The sequence below is a fragment of the Choloepus didactylus genome, chromosome X, assembly GCF_015220235.1.
Source record: "Choloepus didactylus isolate mChoDid1 chromosome X, mChoDid1.pri, whole genome shotgun sequence".
Lineage (NCBI taxonomy): Eukaryota > Metazoa > Chordata > Mammalia > Pilosa > Megalonychidae > Choloepus > Choloepus didactylus.
The window spans coordinates 49,147,749-49,165,078 of record NC_051334.1 but is presented as its reverse complement, the minus strand read 5'-3'; positions in this window follow the sequence as shown (position 1 = coordinate 49,165,078).

Below are 17,330 nucleotides of genomic sequence, written 5' to 3'. Positions count from 1 at the left end.
GTTTTGGTTCTCATATTTAGGTCTTTGATCCATTCTGAGTTAATTTTTGTATATGGTATGAGGTACAGGTCCACCTCCATTGTTTTGCATATAGGTGTCCATTTTTCCCACTACCATTTGTTGAAGGGACTCTTCTTTCCCAGTTCAGGGGACTTGGCACTCTTGTCAAAAATCAATTGTTCATAAATGTGAGGGTTTATTTCTGAACTCTCAAAGTCAGTTCTATTGGTCTATGTGTCTAAGACAGTATATTATGAAAACTATTGTTTAATTTTTTTGGTGTATGAATAATTATATTCACAATAGATAGTTAAGCACTACAAATAAGCAGAAAGAAGAAAACAAAAATGACCTTTAACTCTACTATCTCCTAAATATAAATTGTATTGATATGTTGATTTGTTTTCTCCCAGATACTTTTATATGGATATGCATTTCAGGGTTTATGCTCCGTGAGTGTTCAGTATATTCATACCTGCATATTTAGATAAAATGAAAACTGGAATCATGCTGTTTGGTTACCTCCTCACATTTTTTTCTAATTGTTTTTATTTTGAAATAATTTCAAACTTACAGGACAGTTTCAAAAATAATACAAAACCAATACAGAGAACTCTGATACATACCACTACCCAGATACCCAGTTTTACCAACTTTTAAAATTTTTTCCACATTTATTTGATCTAACTATCTATCTATCTATCTATCTATCTATCTCTATCTAATCTATCATCTATCTATTTTCTAAACATTTGAGAGTAGGATGCATGCTCTTTGAAAACTTAATACATTCATGTATATTTCCCAAGAACAAGGATATTCACTTATGTAACCTCATTAAGTACGGCTATCAAATTCAAAACATTAGTCATTATATAAAATATACAGTCTATATTCCATTTTTTGTAGTTGAAACCTTTATTTTATGCTTTATTCCCCTCTTTTTCGCTGTTCAGACTCTGTATTGTAGTCAGTAAGGAATCATGTAAGGCAGCCAGACTGCAGTACTTCCAAGTCATATTTTGTATTTATTTTCACATTTTTGCTCACTCCTTTCCCTCTCTCCAAAGTTTTCCATCCTTCAAGCTCCAGCCTTCCAAGATTGCCCATGCAGAAAGTGATCTGATCTCTTCTGAGCTCTTAGAGAACACGGTGACTGTAAGACAGATGACACTTGTTGTTTCATATTATGGTTATTGGTGTTCACTGCTTGCAGAAATAGCCTGGTATTCTAGAAAAACCCACAGATAGGCCTTGGATTGAAACTTGATCCTGACATTTACTAATTATCTGGCCTTCAGGAAGTTACTTATAGATGCTGAGCTTCAGTTTCCTTCTCTGTAAAGTGTCGATGGCTTTTGTAACTATTAAAAACAACATTAGCTAATCACTCAAACATAATTTTAGGCAGATTGTTAAGTATATCCCAAATATGAAACATTTCAAATAAATATATGGGAAAATCGTTGCAAATATATGAACTCCCTGCACAAAATGCAGTCTTGAGTTTCCGCATCATTGCTCCAATTGGGCCAAAATTGAGTTTTTGTCAGCCTGGGTCTCATCATCATCCGTAAGGTCACAACGCACCAGTGTTTCACCAGGAAGCTTAATATTCCTGCTACTGAATCCTTAAAAAAGGTCTCCCTTTTATCCTCATGAGGATGATGCTGTATAAAATGTAGTCAACGAATATCTTCAAAAATATTGTGACAGTAAAGTAAGATAATTAGTTTCATAGGAATTATTCAAATAATGTCAATTGGCCTAGGGAGATGTCAGTGCAAAAGCAAAGCTCAGTTAGAACAATTTCACAGGAAGTCTCTAAAGTGAGGTACAGGGCAGTGATCCCTGATGTTCTGGCTTAAATAAGAGATAAAGTTTAGAGTATTTAGAGCAATAGAGAGTCTGCTTATCTTTTAGACAACTCACTAGATATCCTACTCTCTTTAGCTAGCTCTTGCTACGTGTTGAATGATAGTGAGTTGAGTTTCCATTCCTTGAATCTCTAAATAAATATATGTTAATAATAGCTAATCTACTTAGTGTATACTTGCTTCAGACCCTGAACTAAGCACTTCATGTAGATTATGACTTCATCCCAATGATAAAATATAGCTAACATTGATTAAGCACTTATATGCCAGGCATCGTTCTAAATTATTTGCCTGTATTATCTCATTTAGTATTTACTAATATCCCGCGAACTAAGGACTGTTATCCCCATTTGACTGGTGAGAAAATTGGGACACAGGGAGGTTACTAAACTTACCAGAGGGCACATAAATAGAAAGTAGAAGAAGCAGAACACAGACACAGGCAGATAAACTCCAGAGCTGGTGCTCTTAAAGATTACATCATATTGAAATGGACATTATTGTTCACCAGTTTAATAGATGGGAAATACAGGAGCACTTAGAGATTTATAAGTTCCCTTTGATCCCATGGTGAGTGGAAGAATTGGAATTCAAAGCCAGGCAGTCTATACTCTAGAGTTTATATTCTCAACCTCTGCACTGGATTATGTAAGTGGAGTACCTTCTCATAGTGCCCGGTGGAGACTCATCACTCAATTAATAATTTCTGTTTTTATTATTAGAACCTCTTTCCATCCTCCACAGTATTTGCTCTTGTACTTATTAAGCCTTGGGAAAATAATTGTTGAGTAAACAACTAGCCAGAATTACTGAGAATGTTTTTTTGTTTTGTTTTGTTTTGTTTTTCTGATCAAGTGGGTCTGACTTTTGTGGCCTCTTTCCATTTTCCCCCCAACAAGACATTTTCTTTTGGTTATTTTATTATACGAAGAGATCTAATTTTTTCACGTGCTTGGAATCTAGAAAGAGAGCTGAAGAGGCAGAGTGTTCACGCTCATAAATAACGTTTTGACATGGAAGATAAATATATTTGAGACTTTGTAAAAGACTAAGCAGATACTAATCAAATGGATTAATCAAGTGCAGAGTGTCACAGGCACTGTGGTGAGTGCTTTAAGTAAATATTCTCATTTATACTCACAGCATCCTTTGAGAAAGCTCCTATTATCTCCATTTTATAGATAAGAAACTCAAAGCTGAGAGAGATTGGGAACTTGAGCAAATCACAGATATAGCTAGTATATTACAGAACTCAGATTTGCACACAAATTTAACTCTAAACCCATTTTCTTAACCACTATGTTATCTTGCCTTGCTAAAAGCTAATGCTCAGAGAGAGCCTATTAAATTATTTTTTGCAGACTGTGTGTGTAACATTGGAATCCAGTGCAGGCATAGGGCTTTCCAACCACTTTGTGCTTGCCTTGCTAAGTACAACAACGGAAGGAATGAAATTTTAAGTCCTTTGTAGTAAAGGATGTCTTTTTGCCGAATAGCTTTGTTCTTTTATTCCATTTCCATTTCTATTAGTTTCTCCTCAGAAACAGATTTGGATTCTATTGGTCCCTCTGTCATTTATTGGAAAATGGCTTCAGGATTCTTATATATATATATATCCAGACATACTTAATTTGTTGTGGTCCTTTTGTCCTGCCTTGTGTGTTCCAGAATCTCTTGCCCACCCACATGTGACCTACACATGCATTACACGATATGTTTGTTAATAGTGAGGGGCTCATGTACCTGCTTTACTGATAACCTAACTGTCCTAATACTGAGGAAGATAGCTATATAATGTTTTTCATATTTTAAATTATCAAATATATCTACATAGAAGTGATAACTTTCAAAGTGCATTTAACAAGTAGTTAGAGAGCAAATTTCAAAACATATTATAGGTCACAGTTCCACAGTTTCAGTTATTTCCTTATTAAGAAATGTAACATATATGCAAAAAGTAATGTCTTTCAAAGTATAATTTAACAAGTAGATATATAGGAAATTTCCAAACTTGTTATTAATTTATAGCACCATGGTTTCAGTTATTTCCTTACTGTGAAGTATAACAGATATACAAAAAGGTGTAGCTTTCAAATTACAATTAAACAAGTAGCTATAGAACAAATTTCAAAGGATGCTATGTGTTACAGTCCCACCATTTCAATCCTTCCTTCTAGCTATTCTAGTACCCTAGCAAATAAGAAAAAGAAAATTGTATGAAGATTCAGTATTCATCATCCTTTGTTAAATTCCATCATGTCGGTTGCTACCCCTTCCTCTAGTTCAATCACTTTCCCGATCTTCAGGGATGTCTAGGCAGTGACCACCCTAACCTGCTCATGGTGAAAAGGGGTGTCAACTTTATGAGCAAAGGGGACACATCTATTTGATGTTCTTGAAGAGGCTATTGCCTCTGGGTTTCGGGACTTAGCTGGCATAAGAGCACTCTGAAGGATTTAAATCTCTGAAGAATAAACTTAGTAAGTGAAACTTCTGTCGAGTTCCAGATAGGTGTCTGGGTATTCTTTAAGATTTGGGGGACTACTGTTGACTTAGGTTTATCATATTGTGGTCATTTGGCCCATCTAGGTGACGCGTGCATAGGAGTAACTTCCAGGACAGCCTCTCAACTCTATTTGAACTCTCTTAGCCACTAAAACCTTATTTTGTTGCCTTTCTTTCCCCCCTTTTGGTCAAAAAGGCACTCTCAATCCCTCAATGCAAGGGTCAGGCTCATTCCCAGAATCCATGTCCCATGTCACCAGGAAGTCTCATTCATCTTGGGGGGTCCTGTCCCACATTGTGGGGAGGGTAATGAATTTATTTGCAGAGTTGGGCTTAGAGAGAGAAAGTCCACATTTGAGCAACAAAAGAGGTTCTCTGGAGGTGACCCCTAGGCATAATTATAGGTGAGCTTAGCCTCCCCTTTACAAACATAAATTTCACCCAAGCAAGCCTCAATATTGAGGGCTTGACTGATAAAGCAGGGGCTTCCTAAGTTCACATAACGTATGTTATGTCCACAATAGCCCATCTATATCTCACATTATCATCACTTAGTTGTACAATCCTCAGCACTCTCCATTTTAAGCAATTCTCATGACCCAATACATCTTATAACTCCTACCAGCTCTCAATTATTTGTCACTGGTATTTGTGTAATACTAGTACAGTATTCCTATTAATTATGGTCCCTAGTATGCAATACATAGATTTTTCCCATGTACCCTTCTGTTGTCAACTCTCTGCGCTAGTGTCATTCCTTGGAAGTATAACATGCAAGCACCTATCTCTATTTGTGGTGCTGATTTGTGGAAAACATGCCTTTACACAACCCCTTTCAATCTTAGTTGCCTTCAATAAAGCTGAGATACTTATAATCTCATTAACAAACAATCGTCTCCCCTCTCCATTAACATACCTTTGAATTCACCATCATTGACATATCTAAATATATTAAATTATCATTCCCCCTCACCAGCTACTGTCTATCACCAGGTCCCTAACATTCTACATTATAAGATATTGATTTTACATTGTTCAGATAGTTCATAGAAGTGGTAACATACAGTATCTCTCCTTTTGTGTCTGACTTATTTCGCTCAGAATTATATTTTCAAGATTCATCCACATTGCCATATGTTTCAGGACCTTGTTGCTCCTTACTGCTGTATAGTATTCCTTCATGTGTATATACAGCATTTTGTCTAACCACCTGTCTGTTGAAGGATACTTGGGTTGTTTCCGTCTCTTGGCAATTGTGAACAATGCTGCTACGAACATCAGTGTACAAATGTCTGTTCGTGTTACTGCTTTCAAATCTTCTGGGTATATACCGAGAAGTGGAATTGCTAGATCATAGGGTGATTCAATACCTAGTTTTCTGAGAAACTGCCAAACTGCCTTCCAGAGTGGCTGTACCATTATACAGTCCCACCAGCAATGAATAAGAGTTCCAATTTCTCCACATCCTCTCCAGCATTTGCAGTTTCTGGTTTGTTTGATGGCAACCATTCTTATTGGTGTGAGATGCTCTCTCATTGTCGTCTTGATTTGCATCTCCCTACTAGCTAGTGAAGACGAACATTGTTTCAGGTGTTTTTTTAGCCATTTGTATTTCCTCTTCAGAGAAATGTCTTTTCATATCTTTTGCCCATTTTATAATTGGAATGTTTGTAGTATTGTCGTTGGGCTGTAGGGTTTCTTTATATATGCAAGATATCAGTCTCTAATCGATACACGGTTTCCAAATATTTTCTCCCACTGCATTGGCTGTCTCTTCACCTTTTTTACAAATTCCTTTAGGGTACAGAAGATTTGATTGTGAGGAATTCCCATTTATTTAATTTTTCTTTCATTGCTTGCGCTTTGGGTGGAAGGTCTAAGAAGCAACCTCCTAAGGCTCGGTCTTGAAGAGGTTTCCCTACATTATCTTCTAGGAGTTTTATGGTACTGTCTCTTACATTGAGGTCTTTGATCCACTTTGAGTTAATTTTTATATAGGGTGTGAGTTAGGGGGTCCTCTTTCATTCTTCTGGATATGGATATCCAGTTCTCCCAGCCCAATTTGTTGAAGAGACTGTTCTGTCCGAGCTCGGTGGATTTGGGGGCCGTATCAAAAATCAGTTGACTGTATATCTGGGGATCTATTTCCAACTCTCAATCTGATTCCATTGGTCAATATGTCTATCCTTGTGCCAATACCATGCTGTTTTGACCACTGTAGCTTTACAGTATGCTTCAAAAGTATGGAAGTGTAAGTCCTCTGCATCGTTCTTCTTTTTTAGGATGTTTTCAGAAATTCGAGACCCCTTTCCCTTCTAAATAAACTCGATAACTAGCTTCGCCAAGTCTGCAGAGTAGGTTGTTGGAATTTTGATTGACATTGCATTGAATCTGTAGATCAGTTTGGGTAGAACTGACATCCTAACAGTGTTTAGTCTTCCTATCCATGAGCATGGAATATTTTTCCACCTCCTTAGGCCCTTGTTAAATTTCTTTTAGTAAAGTTTTGTAGTTTTATGTGTAGAGGTATTTTACATCCTTGGTTAAGTTTATCCCTAGATACTTGATCTTTTTAGTTGCTATTGTGAATGGAGTTTTTTTTTTATTTCTTCTTCAGTTAGGTCATTTCTAACATTACCAACTTACGTGCATTAATCTTATATGCAGCCACTGTGCTGAATTTGTTTATTAGCTCAAGTAGCTTTGTCATCAAATTCTCAGGATTTTTCAAATATAAGATCATATCATCTGCAAATAATGACAGTTTTACTTCTTCTTTTCCAATTTGGATACCTTTTGTGTCTTAGTCTTGGCAAATTGCTCTGGCTAGAACTTCTAGCACAAGGTTGAATAATAGAGGTGACAGTGGGCATCCTTGTCTCATTCCTGATCGTAGGGGGAAGGCTTTCAGCCTCTCAACATTGAGTATTATGCTGGCTGTGGGTTTTTCGTACATGCCCTTTAGCATATTGAGGAAGGATCCTTTAATTCCTACCTTCTGATGTGTTTTTATCAAGAAGAGATGTTGAATTTTGTCAATTGCTTTTTCAGCATCTATCAAGATGATCATTTGATTTTTCCCTTTGGATTTGTCAATGTGTTGAATCACATTAATTGATTTGCTTATGTTGAACCACCCTTGTATGCCAGCAATGAACCCCACTTGGTCATGGTGTATAATTCCTTTAATGTGCCTTTGGATTCAATTCGCAAGTACTTTGCTTAGGATTTTTGCATCTATATTCATTAGGGAAATTGGCCTATAGTTTTCCTTTCTTGTCACATCTTTATCTGGTTTTGGTATTAGTGTGATGTTGGCTTCATCAAATGAGTTAGGTAGTGTCCCGTTTTCTTCAATGTTTTTGAAAGAGTTGGAGTAGGAATGGTATCAGTACTTTTTGGAAAGTTTGGTAGAATCCCCCTGTGAGGCCATCTGGCCTTGGGCATTTATTTGTGGGAAGCTCTTTGATGACTGATTGGATCTGTTTGTTTGTGATTGGTTTGTTGAGGTCTTCTATTTCTTCTGTGGTCAGTCTAGGTTGTTCATATTTTTCCAGGAAATTGTCCATTTCCTCAAACTTGTCTGGCTTGTAGGCATACAGTTGTTCATAGTATCCTCTTATGATTTCCCCCCCCTTAGGGATCTGTAGTATTACCCCTTCTCATTTCTGACCCTGTTTATTTGGGTCTTCTCTCTTTTTGACTTTGTCCATCTAGCTAAGGGTTCTTCAATCATGTTGGTCTTCTCAAAGAACCAATTTTGGTTTTATTTATTCTCTCTGTTTTTTGTTGTTGTTGTTGTTGCTGCTGCTGCTGCTGTTCTCCAGCTCTTTTATTCCTGCTTAATCTTTGTTATTTCTTTCATCTACTTGCTTCAGGATGACTTTGCTGTTCATTCTCTAGCCTCTTCAGTTGTTCATTTAGGTCTTTAGTTTGAGCTCTTTCTTGCTTTTTGATGTATTCATTCAGAGCAATAAATTTCCCTCTCAGTACTGTCTTTGCTGCATACCACAGGTTTTGATTTGTTGTGTTCTCATTTTCATTCATCTCTAGATGTTTACCAAGTTCTTTGGCAATTTCTTCTTTGACCCATTGGTTGTTTAGGACTGCGTTGTTTAACTTCCATATATTTGTGAAAGTTCTGCTTCTTTGGTGGTTGTTGATTTCTAGTTGCATTCCATTGTGATCAGAGAATGTGCTTTGAATAACTTCAGTCTTTTTAAATTTATTAAGACTTGTTTTGTGCCCCAGCATATGATCTCTCCTGGAGAACATTCCATGGACACTAGAGAAGAATGTACATCCTGGTACTTTGGGATGTAACAATCTTTGTATGTCTGTTAAGTCTAAGTCATTTATCATATTGTTTATGTTCTCAATTTCCTTATTGGTCCTCTGACTAGTTCTATCTATGGAAAAGAGTGGTGTATTGAAGTCTCCCACTATTACTGTAAACTTACCCATTGCTCCCTTCAGTTTAGCCAATGTTTGTCTCATGTATTTTGGAGCTTCTTGACTGGGTGCCTAAACTTTCATAATTGGTATTTCTTCTTGGTGAATTATCCTTTTTTTAATATGGAGTGTCCTTCTTTGTCTCTTATGACATCTTTGCATTTAAAGTCTATTTTGCCCATATTAGTACACCTACCCCAGCTTTCTCTTGATTGCAGTTTATGTAGAATATGTTTTTCTGTCCTTTCAGTTTCAGTCTCTTTGTTTCACAGGGTCTAAGATGAGTCTCTTGTTAACAGCATATTGATGGGTCATATTTTTTATCTATTCTTCCAGTCTGTATCTTTTAACTGGAGGGTTTAATCCATTCACAGTCAAAGTTATTACTGTTAAGGGAGTTCTTGAAACAGATAACTTATCCTTTGGTTTTTAGTTTTTGGATCTATTTTTTCCCTCTCTCTTTTTTCCCTTTAAGTTACCCTTACTAATAATGCTTCAGTTCTGTGCTTTTCTCCAGATCGCCCCCTCCTTTCATTTTTCCTCACCTGGTGGAGCTCCCTTTCTTGCAAGGTGGGTCTCTTGTTAACAAATTGTCTCAGCCTTTGCTTGCCTATGAAAATGTTACTCTCTCCCTCAATTTTGAAGGAGAGCTTTGCTGGATAAAGAATTCTTGGCTGACAATTTTTCTCTTTCAGAATCTTAAATATGTCATACTACTGCCTTCTTGCCTCCATGGTTCCCGCTAAGGAGTCAGTACTTAAATGTTATGTTGTTTCCCTTGTATGTGGTGAATTGCTTCTCTCGTTGCTTTCAGAAGTTTCTCCTTCTCTTCGGCATTTGGTAATCTAATCAGTATATGTCTCAGAGTAGGTTTATTTGGATTTATTCTATTTTGAGTTCATTGAGCATCTTTAATTTGCATATTTATGTCATTTGGTAAGTTTGGGAAGTTTTTCGCAACTATGTCTTGAAACACTTCCTAGCCCTTTACCCTTCTCTTCTCCTTCTGGGACACCAATTGTTCTAATATCTGTTTGCTCCACATTGTCCTTCATTTCTCTGAGATCCGTTTCAAAGTTTTTTTATTTTTTTTCCTATTTGTTCTCTAGTGTGCTTGCATTCAATTACTCTACCTCAAGTTCATTTATCCTTTCCTCTGGCTCTGCAAATCTGCTATTGTGTGTCTCTAGTATATATATTTTTTTTAATCATCATTTTATTGAGATATATTCACATACCACGCAGTCATACAAAACAAATTGTACTTTCGATTGTTTACACTACCATTACATAGTTGTACATTCATCACCTAAATCAATCCCTGACACCTTCATTAGCACACACACATAAATAACAAGAATAATAATTAGAGTGAAAAAGAGCAATTGAAGTAAAAAAGAACACTGGGTACCTTTGTCTGTTTGTTTCCTTCCCCTACTTTTCTACACATCCATCCATAAACTAGACAAAGTGGAGTTTGGTCCTTCTGGCTTTCCCAATCCCATTGTCACCCCTCATAAGCTACATTTTTATACAACTGTCTTCGAGATTCATGGGTTCTGGGTTGTAGTTTGATAGTTTCAGGTATCCACCACCAGCTACCCCAATTCTTTAGAACCTAAAAAAGGTTGTCTAAAGTGTGCGTAAGAGTGCCCACCAGAGTGATCTCTCGGCTCGTTTTGGAATCTCTCTGCCACTGAAGCTTATTTCATTTCCTTTCACATCCCCCTTTTGGTCAAGAAGATGTTCTCCGTCCCACGATGCCGGGTCTACATTCCTCCCCGGGAGTCATATTCCACATTGCCAGGGAGATTCACTCCCCTGGGTGTCTGATCCCACGTAGGGGGGAGGGCAGTGATTTCACCTTTCAAGTTGGCTTAGCCAGAGAGAGAGGGCCACATCTGAGCAACAAAGAGGCATTCAGGAGGAGACTCTTAGGCACAAATACAGGGAGGCCTAGCCTCTCCTTTGCAGCAACCGTCTTCCCAAGGGTAAAACTTATGGTAGAGGGCTCAACCCATCAACCACCAGTCCCCTATGTCTGTGGTCATGTTAGCAACCATGGAGGTGGGGTAGGCGAATACCCCTGCATTCTCCACAGGCTCCTCAAGGGGGCACTACATCTTTTTTTTTTCCTTGTTTTTCTTTTTTTTTTTTTTTTAACTTTCCCTTCTTTTTTAAATCAACTGTATGAAAAAAAAAGTTAAAAAGAAAACAAACATACAATAAAAGAACCTTTCAAAGAGACCATAACAAGGGAGTAAGAAAAAGACAACTAACTTAAGATAACAAAAAGTTAAAAAGAAAACAAACATACAATAAAAGAACGTTTCAAAGAGACCATAACAAGGGGGTAAGAAAAAGAAAACTAACCTAAGATAACTGCTTAACTTCCCACATGTTCCTACTTTACCCCAAGAAAGTTACATAATATAGCAACATTTCTGTGAACTGGCTCCTACTATATCCATCAGAAATTAACAGACCATAGTCATTCCTGGGCATCCCCAGAACGTTAAATAGCTTATCTGTTCTTCTTGGATTATTGTTCCCCCTTCCTTAATTGCTCTCTACTGCTAGTTCCCCTACATTCTACATTATAAACCATTTGTTTTACATTTTTCAAAGTTCACATTAGTGGTAGCATATAATATTTCTCTTTTTGTGCCTGGCTTATTTCGCTCAGCATTACGTCTTCAAGGTTCATGCATGTTGTCATATGTTTCACGAGATCGTTCCTTCTTACTGCCGCGTAGTATTCCATCGTGTGTATATACCACATTTTATTTATCCACTCATCTGTTGAAGGACATTTAGGTTGTTTCCATCTCTTGGCAATTGTGAATAATGCTGCTATGAACATTGGCGTGCAGATATCTGTTCGTGTCACTGCTTTCCGATCTTCCGGGTATATACCGAGAAGTGCAATCGCTGGATCGAATGGTAGCTCTATATCTAGTTTTCTAAGGAACTGCCAGACTGACTTCCAGAGTGGCTGAACCATTATACAGTCCCACCAACAATGAATAAGAGTTCCAATTTCTCCACATCCCCTCCAGCATTTGTAGTTTCCTGTTTGTTTAATGGCAGCCATTCTAACCGGTGTTAGATGGTATCTCATTGTGGTCTTAATTTGCATCTCTCTAATAGCTAGTGAAGCTGAACATTTTTTCATGTGTTTCTTGGCCATTTGTATTTCCTCTTCAGAGAACTGTCTTTTCATATCTTTTGCCCATTTTATAATTGGGCTGTCTGTACTATTGTCATTGAGTTGTAGGATTTCTTTGTATATGCAAGATATCAGTCTTTTGTCAGATACATGGTTTCCAAAAATTTTTTCCCATTGAGTTGGCTGCCTCTTTACCTTTTTGAGAAATTCCTTTGAGGTGCAGAAATTTCTAAGCTTGAGGAGTTCCCATTTATCTATTTTCCCTTTTGTTGCTTGTGCTTTGGGTGTAAAGTCTAGGAAGTGGCCGCCTAATACAAGGTCTTGAAGATGTTTTCCTACATTATCTTCTAGGAGTTTTATGGTACTTTCTTTTATATTGAGATCTTTGGTCCATTTTGAGTTAATTTTTGTGTAGGGTGTGAGGTAGGGGTCCTCTTTCATTCTTTTGGATATGGATATCCAACTCTCCCAGCCCCATTTGTTGAAAAGACCATTATGGCTCAGTTCAGTGACTTTGGGGGCCTTATCAAAGATCAGTCGGCCATAGATCTGAGGGTCTATCTCTGAATTCTCAATTCGATTCCATTGATCTATATGTCTATCTTTGTGCCAGTACCATGCTGTTTTGGCAACTGTGGCTTTATAATAAGCTTCAAAGTCAGGGAGTGTAAGTCCTCCCACTCCGTTTTTCTTTTTTAGAGTGTCTTTGGCAATTCGAGGCATCTTCCCTTTCCAAATAAATTTGATAACTAGCTTTTCCAAGTCTGCAAAGTAGGTTGTTGGAATTTTGATTGGGATTGCATTGAATCTGTAGATGAGTTTGGGTAGAATTGACATCTTAATGACATTTAGTCTTCCTATCCATGAACATGGAATAATTTTCCATCTTTTAAGGTCCCCTTCTATTTCTTTTAGTAGAGTTATGTAGTTTTCTTTGTATAGGTCTTTTACATCTTTGGTTAAGTTTATTCCTAGGTACTTGATTTTTTTAGTTGCTATTGAAAATGGTATCTTTTTCTTGAGTGTCTCTTCAGTTTGTTCATTTCTAGCATATAGAAACATTACTGACTTATGTGCATTAATCTTGCATCCCGCTACTTTGCTAAATTTGTTTATTAGCTCTAGTAGGTGTATCGTTGATTTCTCAGGGTTTTCTAGATATAAGATCATATCATCTGCAAACAATGACAGTTTTACTTCTTCTTTTCCAATTTGGATGCCTTTTATTTCTTTGTCTTGCCGTATTGCCCTGGCTAGCACTTCCAGCACAATGTTGAATAACAGTGGTGACAGCGGGCATCCTTGTCTTGTTCCTGATCTTAGAGGGAAGGCTTTCAGTCTCTCACCATTGAGTACTATGCTGGCTGTGGGTTTTTCATATATGCTCTTTATCATGTTGAGGAAGTTTCCTTCAATTCCTACCTTTTGAATTGTTTTTATCAAAAACGGATGTTGGATTTTGTCAAATGCTTTTTCAGCATCTATTGAGATGATCAATTGATTTTTCCCTTTCGAGTTTTTAATGTGTTGTAGTACATTGATTGTTTTTCTTATGTTGAACCATCCTTGCATGCCTGGAATGAACCCCACTTGGTCATGGTGTATGATTTTTTTAATGTGTCTTTGGATTCGATTTGCAAGTATTTTGTTGAGGATTTTTGCATCTATATTCATTAGGGAGATTGGCCGGTAGTTTTCCTTTTTTGTAGCATCTTTGCCTGGTTTTGGTATTAGATTGATGTTAGCTTCATAAAATGAGTTAGGTAGTGTTCCATTTTCTTCAATGTTTTGAAAGAGTTTGAGTAAGATTGGTGTCAGTTCTTTCTGGAAAGTTTGGTAGAATTCCCCTGTGAAGCCATCTGGCCCTGGGCATTTATTTGTGGGAAGATTTTTGATGACTGATTGGATCTCTTTGCTTGTAATGGGTTGGTTGAGGTCTTCTATTTCTTCTCTGGTCAGTCTAGGTTGTTCATATGTTTCCAGGAAATTGTCCATTTCCTCTACATTATCCAGTTTGTTGCCATACAGTTGTTCATAGTATCCTCTTATAATTTTTTTAATTTCTTCAGGATCTGCAGTTACGTCACCTTTTTCATTCATTATTTTGTTTATATGGGTCTTCTCTCTTTTTGATTTTGTCAGTCTAGCTAGGGGCTTGTCAATCTTGTTGATCTTCTCAAAGAACCAACTTTTGGTGATATTTATCCTCTCTATTGTTTTTTTTGTTCTCTATGTCATTTATTTCTGCTTTAATCCTTGTTATTTCTTTTCTTCTACTTGGTTTAGGATTGGTTTGCTGTTCATTTTCTAGCTTCTTCAGTTGATCCATTAGTTCTTTGATTTTGGCTCTTTCTTCCTTTTTAATATATGCATTTAGTGCTATAAATTTCCCCCTTAGCACTGCTTTTGCTGCATCCCATAAGTTTTGGTATGTTGTGTTCTCATTTTCATTCGTCTCTATATATTTAGCAATTTCTCTTGCTATTTCTTCTTTAACCCACTGATTGTTTAGGAGTGTGCTGTTTAACCTCCAGGTATTTGTGAATTTTCAAAGTCTCTGATGGTTATTGACTTCTAATTGTATTCCATTGTGGTCAGAGAATGTGCTTTGAATAATTTCAATCTTTTTAAATTTATTGAGGCTTGTTTTATGTCCCAGCATATGATCTATTCTGGAGAAAGTTCCATGAGCACTAGAAAAGTATGTGTATCCTGGTGATTTGGGATGTAATGTCCTGTATATGTCTGTTAAATCTAATTCATTTATCAGATTGTTTAGGTTTTCAATTTCCTTATTGGTCTTCTGTCTGGTTGATCTATCTATAGGAGAGAGTGATGTGTTGAAGTCTCCCACAATTATTGTGGAAACATCAATTGCTTCCTTTAGTTTTGCCAGTGTTTCTCTCATGTATTTTGTGGCACCTTGGTTGGGTGCATAGACATTTATGATTGTTATTTCTTCTTGCTGAATTGCCCCTTTCATTAGTACGTAGTGGCCTTCTTTGTCTCTCAAAACATCCCTGCATTTGAAGTTTATTTTATCTGAGATTAATATTGCTACACCTCCTTTCTTTTGGCTGTAGCTTGCATGAAATATTTTTTTCCATCCTTTCACTTTCAGTTTCTTTGTGTCCCTGTGTCTAAGATGAGTCTCTTGTATGCAACATATTGATGGTTCATTTTTTTTGATCCATTCTGCGAATCTATATCTTTTAATTGGGGAGTTTAATCCATTTACATTCAATGTTATAACCGTGAAGGCATTTCTTGAATCGGCCATCTTATCCTTTGGTTTATGTTTGTCATATTTTTCCCCTCTGTCTATTAATATTCTTTATTGTACCCATATCGAATCTCTTTAGTACTGAACCTTTCTCCAAGTCTCTCTGTCCATTCTTTGTTTCTCTGTCTGTAGGGCTCCCTTGAGTATCTCCAGTAGGGCAGGTCTCTTGTTAGCAAATTCTCTCAGCATTTGTTTGTCTGTGAAAAATTTAAGCTCTCCCTCAAATTTGAAGGAGAGCTTTGCTGGATAAAGTATTCTTGGCTGGAAATTTTTCTCACTCAGAATTTTAAATATATCGTGCCACTGCCTTCTCGCCTCCATGGTGGCTGCTGAGTAGTCAGTACTTCGTCTTATGCTGTTTCCTTTGTATGTGGTGAATTGCTTTTCTCTTGCTGCTTTCAGAACTTGCTCCTTCTCTTCTGTGTTTGATAGTGTGATCAGTATATGTCTCGGAGTGGGTTTATTTGGATTTATTCTATTTGGAGTTTGCTGAGCATTCATGATTTGTGTATTTATGTTGTTTAGAAGATTTGGGAAGTTTTCCCCAACAATTTCTTTGAATACTCTTCCTAGACCTTTACCCTTTTCTTCCCCTTCTGGAACACCAATGAGTCTTATATTCGGACGTTTCATATGATCTATCATATCCCTGAGGTCCATTTCGGTTTTTTCAATTTTTTCCCCATTCTTTCTTTTATGCTTTCATTTTCCATTCTGTCATCTTCCAGGTCACTGATTCGTTGTTCAACTTCCTCTAGTCTTGTACTATGAGTGTCCAGAATCTTTTTAATTTGGTCAACAGTTTCTTTAATTTCCATAAGATCATCCATTTTTTTATTTAGTCTTGCAATGTCTTCTTTATGCTCTTCTAGGGTCTTCTTGATTTCCTTTATCTCCCGTACTATGGTCTCATTGTTCATCTTTAGTTCTTTGAGTAGCTGCTCTAGGTGCTGTGTCTCTTCTGGTCTTTTGATTTGGGTGCTTGGGCTTGGGTTATCCATATCGTCTGGTTTTTTCATATGCTTTATAATTTTCTGTTGTTTTTGGCCCTCGTGGCATTTGCTGAACTTGATAGGGTTCTTTTAGGATGTGTAGACCAATTGAAGTCCTTATCTCTGATTTATCAGATCTACAGCTTCGTGGAGTACACTTTCTCTAACTAACCAGCAGGTGGCGTCCACGAGCCACCTGTTCTCCACAAGCCAGTTCTCCCCTGCTTAGCCTTTTTGGTGAGTGGGGGAGTGAGTCTTGTGGGGTCCAATTGGTGTACCAAGCTTGCGTGTGTAGTTGGTGTTGCCTGCCCTGTATATGCGGCGTGTTTCTGGGCAGTCAGGGATGGGGGGTGGCTCTAACAATCAAATCTCCCTGGTGATCCTAGAGTTTTAAAGCTGCTGCAATAGTCTAATCCTTTAGTTCACTCCTGCCACAGTTTGTCTCTGCCACTGACCCACAAGTCCTTGGTATTGGAGTATGGCTCCTGAGACTTGCAAGTGGGCCCCTCTTCCAGGCCGTGCACCCCAGGTCCTCTGTTGAGGGATGACTGTGTTATGTCACAGGTGAGTACCGTCCCCCCAGGGCAGTTCTGGGCTGCTGGGCTGTGTAGGGAGGCTCCCAGTCTGCTGAAATGATGGCTGAATGGGGCTTTGTTAATTCACACTGCTCTACCTTCCCAACTCTGGGACAATCAGCTGAGGTTGCAGGGAAGGCTAATGTCCACGCCCAGTTTTGTGGTGTGTGCCTGTTATTTGAAGCACTTCCGTCACACTGGGTTGTCTGGGGCAGTTCTGGGCTATGGGGCTGGCGATGGGCAGGAGTGTTTCCTGTCCACCAGGATGATGGCTGTGAGCGGACACCCCCCTTTTCTTGGGAAGTTGTGGTGTTTAGTGAATTTTCTCAGCCACTGGATTATTGCCTTTTGTCTCAGAGCTCTCCTAGTTCTGCTCTTGACTTGACCTGCCCAAATAGCATGTCTTTGAAGCTTTCTGTATTGGGCTTCTTAGAGTAATTGTTTTAGAAAAAGAAAAAAGGATTAAAAAAAAAACAA